Raw genomic sequence first — 12,820 nt, 5'->3', positions numbered from 1 at the left:
TAAGAAAGCTATTTCCATTTTGAGAAGAGAGTTCAACAGTATAATTAAGGAAAAGCCAACAGGCAAGTTAATCATTAATTATTTAAAATTTGCGTTTTATATCTACCATTTACAATGTAACTGTCATTACAGTTACCACATTCTGTGTTTTACATTATCAAGTTTAATTCTCACAATCACTCCATGAAGTAGGTACAATTCCCATTTTAGTGACCAAACTGAAACTCAAAGAAGTAACTTACCCAAGTGTTGGGCTGCACCCCTCCGGCCTACAAGGCTTGTACTTGCCCAGCTTCAAGATGGAAGAAAGAGTGGGGAGTCAGCGACAGAGATATCAGTGGTTTAAAGGATGGGGGAGCTTACACGTCTGAAGCAAGGTCCTGGAGCAACACCCCATCGTGTGCGGCAGACTGTTGTCAGGATATGGTGGCAGTCTTTGGGGAAGGAGAGGTTACCAGTTATAGGGGCAGTTGATGTCAGGTTGGCTCATCAGTTACCAGGGAAACCAGCAGAGGGGCACGCCCCTCACCCCCACTTTGATAAGAACAATCACTCACTGGGGCCTGGGGCAAGTACTCAGGAAGGTCAGTCAGGTGCATAGGGTGTAGGCGCAGCAGGCACTCGTCAGGCAGGGGATGCACAGAAAGCAAGAGGACTGCCATCTTGAGTGGTCTGACCATACACCAAGGACACAGACCAGTAATTAACAGAGCTGCTGGGTAAACTCAGGATTGTCTAAAGGGGTCTGCAAACTACAACCTGTGGGCCAAATCCCACCTGCCACCTGTTTTTCTATGGCCCATGAACTAAGAATGGCTTTTCCACTTTTTAACTGTCAAAACAAATGAAATAAATACTTTGTGACATATGAACATTAAATGAACCTCAAATTTCAGTGTCCATAAGTAATGTTTTGGTGGAACACAGTCACACCCATTTGTTCTCATCTCTCTATGGCTGCTCTAGTGCTGCAGTGGCAGAAGGAAGTAGCTGGGACAGATATCACACGGCCCACAAAGCCTAAAATATTTACTATCTGGTCCTTTACAAAAAAAGTGTGCCAACCCTGGTCGAAATCCAAAATCCACTGTCTTTCAAGTACATCTCACTGCCTCTCCTTGATAGTGCCTAAAAATTATCTGTTGGATGCTGTCATTAGGAATCTCCGGTGGCCCAAACAAGAGAATTTCAGTGCAAGAAAACAGAAGAGCATGAGCAATTCATCTTGTGGGGAATGCAGAGAGAAAAAGGAGGCAAAAGAGCGTCTGCAGCCATACCACCCTAAATGCACCAGTTCTCAAAAGCTAAGCAAGGGGGGCCTCCCTGGTAGCGCAGTGGTTAAGAATCTGCCTGCCAATGCAGGGGACACAGGTTCGATCCCTGGTCCGGGAAGACCCCACACACCAAGGAGCAACTAAGCACGTGCGGCACAACTACTGAGCCCGCGTGCTGCAACTACCAAAGTCCGCGTGCCTAGAGCTCATGCTCCGCAACAAGAGAAGCCACCACAATGAGAAGCCCGCACACCGCAATGAAGAGTAGCCCCCGCTCGCTGCAAGTAGAGAAAGCCCGTATGCAGGAACGAAGACCCAATGCAGCCATAAATCAATCAATCAATCAATAAATAAATAAAATTAAAAAAAAAAAAACTAAGCAAGGTCGGGGCCTGTTAGTACTTGTACAGGAGGTAAAAACTGCACCAAATGATGACATCTGCTCAGGACAGAGTAGGGGAAAGAAACAAGGTTACCGGTTCCCACATGGAGCGACCATCCACTGACAGCACGCTGTCAAGTTGAATGCCTGAACTCAATATCACATATTATTCACAACACCTAGTGGGGTAGGAAACTTTTTGTAATAAAAAATTTAGACGTAAACCCTGCACTATTATACATTTACACCACCCAAAAGCGACAAAAATAAAAGGGATGGGGGTAAGAAGTGACCTATTAAAATTCTTATAATCAAAGCTAAAAAACTTTGAATCAGTTTGTAAATATCAGAAGATAGTCTGCTTTTCACTATACATAAAAAATATGGACTTCCAGATTCAAAGCGATCCTAGGGGGGTTTCTAATATACTCCCTGCTTCATTATACCATTGCTACATTACACCATCCTTGGAAAATAATTGTCTACTATTTTCTCAAAAATCTCTTAAGGCTGTACGACCACATGTGTTCACACAATCTTTTCTCATAACCTTTATACATAAGCGATGTTTCTGATATAATCAAAACATCACCATTGAGAATAATTTTTCAGAGATGGAATAGTAAATCCATGACTTCCTTTTACTTCTTCACTGATCTACTGTGCAGCTTAGATATACATGACTCTTACCCAGGCTCTAAGTTCTTTACTTGAATCTAAGCTAATATGGAATATTTAAAGACTTAGGCTTACAAATTTTATGAATTCCCTTGCAGTTTCTGACAACAGATGTCAAGTAAATACAAGGCATTCTCATCATGGTATCACTAGACGCTATTTCTCAAGGTTAAAAACCTGAGTTCCCCTAAAAGAACTAAGGAGCCACTGAGCCACTAGCGAAGGAGGACTAGACTGAAGACACAATGAGAGGGGTGACCACCACTTGTTAGCTGCACGCTTAGGCAAATTACTTAATCTCTTAGCCTCCACTTTCTTTACTGTTGAGTGGTTGTGTGTATTAATGTCTCTTAAAGCCCTCTGCACACTACTAAGTGCTGTAAGAAATGTGAGTTTGTATTATTGTCCTAAATAATTGTCCCTAGGATCTCAAAGACCACTGATTTAGAAACACAGTACATTTCATACGTAGAGCCAGATCATTTCTAAGCTTCTGAGGACTGCTTAGGGCTAAGAAAGCATAGCATATATTTCATGAACAGCATTACAGGTAGGAATTAAACAGGAAAAGGTTGATGGTTTGAGAGAAATAGAGAACATTTTGTTCTCACTCACTCATATGTTCTTTGTCTCATTGGGCTTCATAAAGCTACAGTGAAGTCTTGATTGGAGATTGCATATTACCTGGCAGGTTAACCTTTCTCTTCTACAGGATTTGGGTTCAAAAGATGATGACAAAACCACCATGTGTCTAAAAACTGATCTTTTCAATTCTACTGTGTAAGCAGGTTGAGACTGCTATGCCTGTTAATTAACCCCTCAATCCCCTCAAGGTAATTGAAGCATAAATTTAAGATAAGATTTATACGTAGATAAAGTAAAGAACCCAGAGCATGCTTCTCCCACCCTATGCCCCTTCCTATCTCAGTATGACAAAAAGCAGATTCCGCAGCCTGAGCCCAGATCCACTGAGAGGAGTGAGGTGTGCACTTTGAAATAAAATAAAGCATAACACTTCACACAATATTGTCAAATGTATACTTTATAAATGTCTGGTCTTACAGAATTTTCCTGTTCTCCTTATGTATATTTTTGTGTAGAGAAAGGATAAACAGATCCCATTGTCTTTTCTCATTTTGTTAAACGTTGTAGTATTAGGCCAATTCTAACATATCAACTACTTTAACTTAGAAATTATTTTAGTTACAGACAATGATCTGTTTGGCTTTGTTCAAAATCAGCTCCAGGATGATCCTTCTTATATTTCCATTAACTATGAAATTAAATAGAGGAGGCAATTTTTAAAAGAGAAATATTACTTTTAGCCTGAAACCCTAAGTATTGAGTTTTGCCTGCAGTGGGTTTTTTTCAGTTAAATTATAAACCATGGGTAATAGAGATTTATAATGGGAGTGCTGATACAATCTTAACTATAGGAAAAACATCCTACGTGCTCTGTGCAGTATATGGATGGATTATTTGCATTAAATTATCTTTAGGAAATGCAAACAAAAAAAAGAAAAATGTAAAGCTTGTTGCATTATTAGCATAAAATTAAAGTCCTTGAATGCATAATTGTTCCATACCCAAAGCACTGACAGATTTTATTCTTAGAGTTCAAAGACCTCCTGATTAATATGCAAAATAGCCTCATTTCATAAGCAGGGTGTTTTTTCCCCCTCTCAGAAAAGAGACAGTTCTTTCCTGGAGGAAAATACTATGAAGTTTAGAAAACACTAACTAATATTGATATAAAAGCCCACACATCTATATAGCCAAAAACAATAACAACTAGGTGCTATTAGAATATTTATATTTCTTCAGTCTGCGCATGACTATAAAGTGTATGTTTAACCAAATAATATCTAGCTTAAGAAGATTAAGTGTACAAAATAAAAAGGGAAAACACTGTCTTTCTCTAGAAAGGTTTACCTATTTGTATAGTAACTTTTTAAAACTATTTAAAAGAAAGAAAATCCAATAAAAAGAGAAATTCTGGATCTAGTAGTATAAATTTAAATTATCTGACTCCAAATCTAAATTTACAAAGCAGGCTCCCTCCAATTTACATGGCCCCAGTCACCAAAGACTTGTAACAAGAAAACGATAATAAAGTTTAAATAAAGTTAAAAAGTACGTCAACAAATAAATGATTCTCCAGAATTCTAATTTTTTCTTATTTTTCTCTAAATAAATATCAGAATACTTTAATCCTTGGAAGTGATTTACTGGGTTATCTTCTTTAATAAATTTCTTTCCAGTGTGGACAGTACAGAACAACTGATTTTTATTCTGAATATTTAAATAATTTAAAATAATTTATGTTCTTTAGAGTATCTGACCCATGTTGCAAATCAAACTATAACCACCACAACACATTGTCAAGTTCGAGAAAATGTAGTAATTTCTTTCGACCAAGAAATCTTTCTTAAAAAGAGATATGAGGTCTTAAAATTCAGTGCAGTCCCAAATGTGTCTCATTCATTTGAACAATGGCACGTCAGTATATGGAACTCAACCTCCAGCTGTAACACCAGGTTCACTACCTGATTAGGAGTAATACTCTCTTAATATGCAGTATTCATATGGCAAGTACTGATTAAGAATCTAGTATGTGCCAGGGAGTGTGTTGGGCTTCCCAGCATTACCATTATCCCATTTGGGCCTCATATGTATATTTCACATTCATATTCACCAACTATAACCTGATACAGCTAGTTTTGAGATTATTCTATCTAGCAGTGTGTTAAATTCTTAGTCAGAATGTTCAGACTATAAACTCATGCCAAACACACTAGGTAAAAAGTTACCCTTTTCAAAAACTCTTCTAGAGTTAGTGAAGAAAGAAGGATACACAATTCATCAATGTCTTTTTCAAGTCCTTAACCTGTAATTGATACTCAATAAGCAATTGAGAATAAGTGAATGGTTAGATGACAATATTAAACCATATTCCCATTCTACTCAAAATTCATAAAATTCAGAAATGTTTAAAAGTATACTTTGAAATGGAAGGAATACAGATTACATATTTAAAACTCTACTTTGAATGTGAAAATGGTTTTACTTATTAAGTTGTCTTGTCAATAGGAGACTCTGCTATTGCCTCATTAAATAAGTATGTACAGACATTTATTATATGATAAAATGTCATTACATTTATCATGAGTCAACAAAAAGCATGTTCCAAAAATGACTAGATGATTTAAAACTCGTTCAACTCAGAAAGGGCCCAGTACTCCAACATAATGGCTGAGATTAAAACTGTTTTTATATTTTTGCCACAAGGAAAAAACATCAGCCTTTTTGCTCACTCTACTGATTTTGCTAACGTAAACGTTGAAATCAGCATTGTTACTGGCAAGAAAAAAACACATATTCTTTCATTATTTTTTATATTTTTAAAGTTTTTAAATAGAATATAACAAAGTATTTCACTTATAAAGTACTTTACAGTTTACCAAGTGTTTCATACAAGCCACCTTCTTTTAAGGGATTTAAAAGAGGCTTCCCTGAGAAATTACTACCCACAGATCACCACCTGTGACAGTTCTATTGTATTTCTAGCTGGTTAAACCACATCTGTAATATAGAATTCAATTCTAGGTGCCACATTTTCAGAGGGACATTGACCAATTAGAGTGTAATGAAAAGCAAAGGTCCAGGGGCATCCCTGGTGGCTCAGTGGTTAAGAATCCACCTGTCAATGTAGGGGAGACGAGTTCGAGCCCTGGTCTTGTAAGATCCCACATGCCGCGGAGCAACTACGCCTGTGTGCCACAACTACTGAGCCTGCACTCTAGAGCCCGCGAGCCACAACTACTGAGCCCGCACGCCAAAACTACTGAAACCCGTGCGCCTAGAGCCTGTGCTCCGCAACAAGGGAAGCCATCGTAATGAGAAGCCCGCGCACCACAACAAAGAGTAGCCCCCACTCGCTGCAACTAGAGAAAGCCCACACGCAGCAACCAAGACCCAACGCAGTCAAGAATAAATAATTTTTTTAAAAAAAGCAAATGTCCAGGTGGATAGGGGAAGCTATAATTTTTTTTTTTTTTTTTTTTTTTTGCGGTACGCGGGCTTCTCAACGTTGTGGCCTCTCCCGCCGCAGAGCACAGGCTCCAGACCCGCAGGCCCAGCAGCCACGGCTCACGGGCCCAGCCGCTCCGCGGCATGTGGGATCTTCCCGGACCGAGGCACGAACCCACGTCCCCTGCATCGTCAGGTGGACCCCCAACCACTGCGCCACCAGGGAAGCCCGGAAGCTATAATTTTTGAGAAATTATTCAAGCAAATTGGGAAGTGAAGAATAAGGAAAGGCATAATATCAGCTTTCAAATATTCAAAGGGCTGTCATGGAGAGATGAGTATACTAATTCTGTGTTGCTCCAGAGGCTAGAATTAGGATAAAAAGCTGGAAGTAAAGGAAGGCAGATTCCGACTGAATGCAAGAAAGAACTTTTAATCTGCTTGTACCGTCCAATAAAAATAACACCAGTCTCATGAGGGCAGTACAAATCTCTGGAGGTTTTCAAGCAGAAGTGGATGCCTGTCAGAGTTATAATTTTTAAAAACTACTATACCAGGTGGAGAATTAGGCTAAAAATCTCTAAGTTTCTTTCTAAATCTCAGATTCTAATTTTCTTGATAAAATGAAATACATAAACACAGTACAAAATGAGATTTTTATTATATGCTCATTTCTCTAACAGCTAAATATCTTCAATTACATTTTAAAAAATAAATATAAGATTCTGTGATACACAGAATGTTTACTTCCAACCAAAAAGAATCACTTGGTCTTTAAAACATCCAATGTATGAAACAAGAAGTATAACAAGTTTCAGGCAACAGGCCCTGTATGTCCTATTCACACATAAATTAATGCAATCATAAGAAAATATCTTTTATTTGTGAGGAAGCCATATAAAATTGACTATGAGTAAGTGTAAACTTAAGTATAATTTTACGAATCAAGAATAAAGGAAATCCTCTCTCCTCTCTAACATGCCAGAACAGAATGGAGCAGATGTTTTCCTAGGAGACTGTAACAATTGGACAACAATTGTTCACTTGGCTCCCTGAGTCCTCTTTGATCATATATAAGATGAAAGAGCTAATACAATTCTCTTTCAAAGTAGATTTATAGACTTAGGTCCTAGTCCCAGTTTTGCTACCAGATACATGGCCTTGGGTAAGTAACTTAGTTCAGTATCACACTTTAAAAAAAAAAAAAAAAAAAGCAGCTGGATTAAAATCATTTTAGCTCTTTCTGGTTCTAAGGTCTATTACTTCTGCATATATGACGCCCCACTTACGCAGTCAAGCACTATCGACCTTCAGGAACAAACTATAAACCTAATAACAATGTTTAAAGCCTGAAATTCCGAGTACCAATGGAAATAACATAAAGGAAAAAGAGATAAAGTCTAAGAGGACACATTGTGATCAGTTGGCATACTGATGGAAAGAAAATGCACTCTCACTGGGTGATGATGGCTATAAAAGCTAAGCCCTGTGACCCTAAAGTCATAAAATTTGGAAGAAGTGGCAAGAAAGGGAGAGAAGAGACCACGAAGAAGAAAAAAAGCAAAACAAAGGGAAGAAAGGAGAGGAAAGAAATCAATAAGCAGCCAATCTCTTCAATGGCAGGACTTAAAAAAAGCATCAGAAATGGTGAGCAAGAAAAAGAGAGAGAGAGAGAAGAGAAACAGAGCAGAGAGAGCAAAAAGAAAGGAACAAACACGTGCTGGAGCATGAAACAACAGGGTTCCCTTAGTAGAGGTGGAAGCTGAGGCTCATTCACCTCCACAGACCAGGAGAGGGCTTCCTTCCACCGCAGCAGAGTGAAGTCGTGGTGTTGATGACAACCCTGACACACCGAGCTTAGTATGTGTTCAATCCGGTCTGCTTATCAGATGAGTGTACAACAACTTTAAAATGTTTTCATCTCTAGAATGTTTCCAAAAGAGTCTTGTTAATTAAGGAACTGACTTTGGATTGTGAGGAACCTCATCCATCCAAAGTTAACTGAGATGCTCCCTGGTACATGGAGTGAATTTATGGATATATATACATGGATGATTTATAAATAGATATAAATAACTTCATACTTGAGGGCTTAGAACAAAGCTCTAGCCATAAAGAACTCAAATACACTTTGCCCTTCTCTCTCTCCTCTTTCTACTTGGATTTCTTGGGAATTCATATTTGTGTGGGCTGAGGATGTAAATCCAGCAATGGGCTTAATGAAAACCATGAAGTGCACATAAATTAAACTCACAGCAGATTTCTCCATTTTTTCCCCTGTGTGTTATTTTCATAGGAATCTGTGTTTTCAGGAGAACTCTAAGCAAAAAGCTTAAAGTCATCCTAGCTCTACTGGCTATCTTAGCACCATGCAGATTTCCAATAATTATTAGTAATAATTCTGGGAAACAGAAAGATTATAACAAAAATAAAAGCATGCCAAATTAGCTCGTACTTAATTAGAAACACTGGAACATAAACTAAGAATGTGATAAGTTGCTATTCCCCTACAAAGAGTCAAAGGAATATTTATCTATAGGATATGATGTGAGATGGTATTTAGAAATACTAACTTACATGTCTTCTCCCCTGGAATTTTCTTGTATCCTTTCCTCAGCCCCAAAATTAGAGTGTCCCACTTTCTCTGCAATAGAGAATGGCTGTTGAAGCTGGACACAGGTAAACAAAATAATTCAATTCTTAGACAACATGTTTCGAAAGCTTACTTTGAATTAAGAAAATCTAGAATTCTAAGAGCTCCAAGCAAAAGTTTAAGCCTTAAATAACAGAGTTCAAGTAATTCATAATCAGTCACATTTTAGCTTCTATTATTTATACTAGGTATCAAACTTCATATCCATCAGGACGGGATTTGATGACATACGATAGAAAACTTGCAATGTGGCTTAAAGCCACAAAGGTATATTCTTTCACATAAAACACGTTCAGAAGGTAGCTCCTATTCTCTGCTCCACCTTCACCCTCATGCTCACCTTATAACCCAAGATTGCCATTGGAGTTTCAGCCCTCCTGTCCACATTCCAGGCAGTAGAAGGGAGGAAAAGGCAGCAGCTCCCAGTGAGTCAACGCCTTCAAGAAGCCCTTCTGGAAACCACATATGGTACACCTCCATTTACCCAGAATTTAGTCTTATGGTCATACCGAGCTTCAAGGAAAGCTGTAAAATATAGTTTTTATTCTAGATAGCAATGCACCCAGGTAAGAAATTACTTGGAAAATTACTAACGAAAAACTACTAAGAAAGCAAGCTAGAATAGAAATTAGGTAAACACTTAGTGATCTCTAACACCACTAGCTTTTCTCTCTCTGGAGGACATAATATTCTCTGGGCTAGGGGTTAAAGGGGCTTTAGAGGAGATGTTTTGAGTGAGGGAGAGAGAGCAGAGCCTAGAGATAAATGGAACCAACCTGAAAGGACCAAGTGGGCGAAAGCAAAAGTGGTGTTCAGAGACCCCCCCGAGAGTGAGCCCAGGAACAGACCAGTGAGCCCCAGGGAACAATGTGGGAGCATGGTCAGTGCTTTCTCACTATCCAGGTTCCATGCACGTGAGCGCCAAACTCATGAGTGCAGAGGAGCTGTGTTAGTCATCCTGCCCACTGGTTTCTGGCAAGAGCTTCCCAAGAGCTCAATGGCCTATTAATGCACCAAAAATAAATGTGCTCCTCTAGGCTCTGAGACTTGCTATGGTCTGGGTGAGCAATCTCCCTTACAATGGCTTAGGACAGCCAGAGGACCACTGAAGCAGAAATTATGCTATTTAGCATCAAGATGGGTCCTGTGATCATAGTTTTTTTTCATTTTGTTTTGTTTTAAGTTTTTAAATATATATTCCTATGTACACAAACCAGTCTTTCCAGAATCCAGAGGGGGAGTTGAAATTCCTCCAGTAACACCATTTGTATTCATTTAGCATAACTGAATATTTACTGAGCTTCCAATAAGCAAGGTTCTATCCTCAAAAACCTTTTATCTAGAAGTGTGGACAATAAAAGTACTTTAAAAACTGTAACATAAAGTACAGTATATACTAAGGAAAAGGACGGGAGGAGGAGGAGAGGAAAAGGAAAGAACTAACCTCAATTAAGCTCCTATTATGTATCTTACACCGTGCTAGGTGCATTTGTACATTATTTAATCCAGTGACAAGTCTAAGAGGTAAGAAAGTGGTATTATTCTTACTTTACATATGGGACAACTGAAGCTTGCTACAAGAATTTAGACCAGAAAACAACTACTGATCCCAAAATGGGGATCAGAGGAAAAAGTTCTGGAAACAGAAAAAAATGTCAACAGATAGCTGACAGAAAAATGGACAAGAGGAAAGGACCTTTCAGCAAGAAGGATGAACCTGAGCATATGCAGGAAAAAAAAAAAAAAAAAAAGAGTATTTATCCAGTTTAGCTAGGGCAAAAGGATATATAGAGGATGAGTGGAAGATAAATCTAGAAATAATGGATTGTAATCAAATTGAGAAGGCATATGAAAATAGCAGAGTGAAGAGTTTGCAACTAATCCAGTAGGAAACAGGATACGGTTATTTGAGGAAGATTTATCTAGTTCAGGTCTACCAATCCTTATCCACAATTCCAAAGTCCAAAAGTTCTAAAAATCAAAAATATGTGGTTTTTTAATAAGGTATGTGGAGACAAAAGCCAATCTGATCTGAACACATTAGGTATTAAAGTTTAACATGAACAATGAGACACCATTTATTTATACCAATTATATCATTATTTATACTACTTAATGTGAGTATTCATACATTTCACTGAAGAAATAACAGTGTTTGATTACAGGATGCTGCCTCAGTCTCCATTAGGGGGATTTTATAATATACAGTATTTTCTCCATATTACCTTTCTAAAACTCCAAGAATTAACAAGAAAAGTCTGTATTCTAAAATATATCTAAAATAAATTAATTAATTAAAATAAAGTAGATCTGACCCCGATTTTTTAATATTAGATATTAGGAACTGTAGCTGTGTATAAGATGGGACAGGGGGGAACTGAGGTGAGAAGACTAGTTTGGGCACTTCCAATAGTCCTGGCTAGGAAAAACAAGTAAAGTATGGTGGCCGTGAGAATGGAAAAGATGGGTGAATGTAAGAATCACTGAGAATTAGATCTGGCAGCTAATTGGATGCAAGGAAATAGTCAAAGGAAAATCCTGGGAGTCAGTATCAACAACAATGAAAATGGAATCGTTAATGAGTTTGTTCTAATCATATTGGATTTAAGGCGTTGGCGGAACATCTAAGTTGTCATCTAAGTTGTGATATTACACACAGTTAGAAATGAGTGTTTCAGAGTTCAGGAGAGAGATCAGTACCTGAGGTGTAAATCTGAGACAACCACATAGAGGGGATAATGAAAGCTATAGAAATGGATGAAATTCCCAAGAAACATAGAAGTGAAAAAACACATGCACAGAATTTTGGGAAATCACTAGCACTTTACTACATAGTTCTCTTAGTTGCACGAAAGGTCTACTGCTGAACATTAGCAGAGGTTAATCATCTCTTAATGATGGAGAAGCAGCATTGTCAGACGTATCAGAAATATACCAGATTCTTATAGGAAGGAGCACAATTCCAGAATTCCCTCCTAATAACACTTCAGGGTATCTGCTGCCAACAAAGAACAGAGCAAACATCATTTTGAGATGCCCCAAAGCAGATGAGTTCACTTTTTTCTAAAATCAATATATGTCACTGAGTCTACATTTTTTTATACTCCCAGGCTAGTAGAAATGTAGCTTTCTGTGGAGTGTATTATTGGGGCCAGTCCTGTCTCAAGAGGGTCATTCAAGCCAAGGTAAACTACAATTTGTCGAGTTGTTAACTTATGTGAAAATGGTATCTTTCTTACCAATGCTGCTACAGATTCATATCAGTATTTAATGTTTTGTAGCAGTGAAAACATGGTAGGAATATACTGCAATGAGTTAAGCAGATACGAATGGAAAGCCACATTCCTCACCTCTAAAAGCAAAGCTACAGATGGGATAGTTCTCTAGAGGTGTGATGGCTAATTTTAGGTGTCAGCGTGGCTGGACCACATTGCCCAGAGATGTGGTCAGACATTATTCTGGATGTTTCTGTGAGGGTGTTTTTAGGTGAGATTTACATTTAAATTTGTAGACTTTATGGTAGATTGCCCTCCATAATGTGGGTGGACCTCATGTAATCAGTTGAAAACGTGAATTGAACAAAAGACTGACCTCCCCCGACCAAGAGTGCATTCTTCCAGCCTCAGCCTCCAGACCTGAACTGCAGCATTGACTCTTTCCTGGCTCTCCTGTCTGACGGCTCTGGGACTTTAACTACAACATGGACTCTTCCTGAGCCTGCTGGCCCACTGCAAAGTTTGGATTTGCCAATCTCCATAATCGCTTGAGCCAATTCCTTAAAATAAATAAATATATATCCTATCA

At 38.3% G+C, this 12,820-nt stretch overlaps 1 long non-coding RNA gene across 1 annotated transcript in view; it reads right to left on the bottom strand.

Moving 5' to 3' along the window:
• Positions 1 to 8,972, bottom strand: part of LOC137219015 (uncharacterized) — a 57,348-nt gene extending 48,376 nt beyond the window's left edge. Inside the window, exons 1-2 of the long non-coding RNA XR_010940954.1 lie at positions 8,941 to 8,972; positions 243 to 434 (exon numbers count right to left, since the gene is read on the bottom strand). This is a non-coding gene — a long non-coding RNA (uncharacterized lncRNA). The remainder of the gene's footprint in view (positions 1 to 242; positions 435 to 8,940) is intronic.
• Between the last annotated feature and the right edge of the window lie 3,848 nt (positions 8,973 to 12,820).

This window comes from Pseudorca crassidens, chromosome 2, assembly GCF_039906515.1.
Source record: "Pseudorca crassidens isolate mPseCra1 chromosome 2, mPseCra1.hap1, whole genome shotgun sequence".
NCBI classification, from domain to species: domain Eukaryota; kingdom Metazoa; phylum Chordata; class Mammalia; order Artiodactyla; family Delphinidae; genus Pseudorca; species Pseudorca crassidens.
Note: the sequence above shows the minus strand (reverse complement) of the source record. Positions and strands in the feature narration are given on the sequence as shown.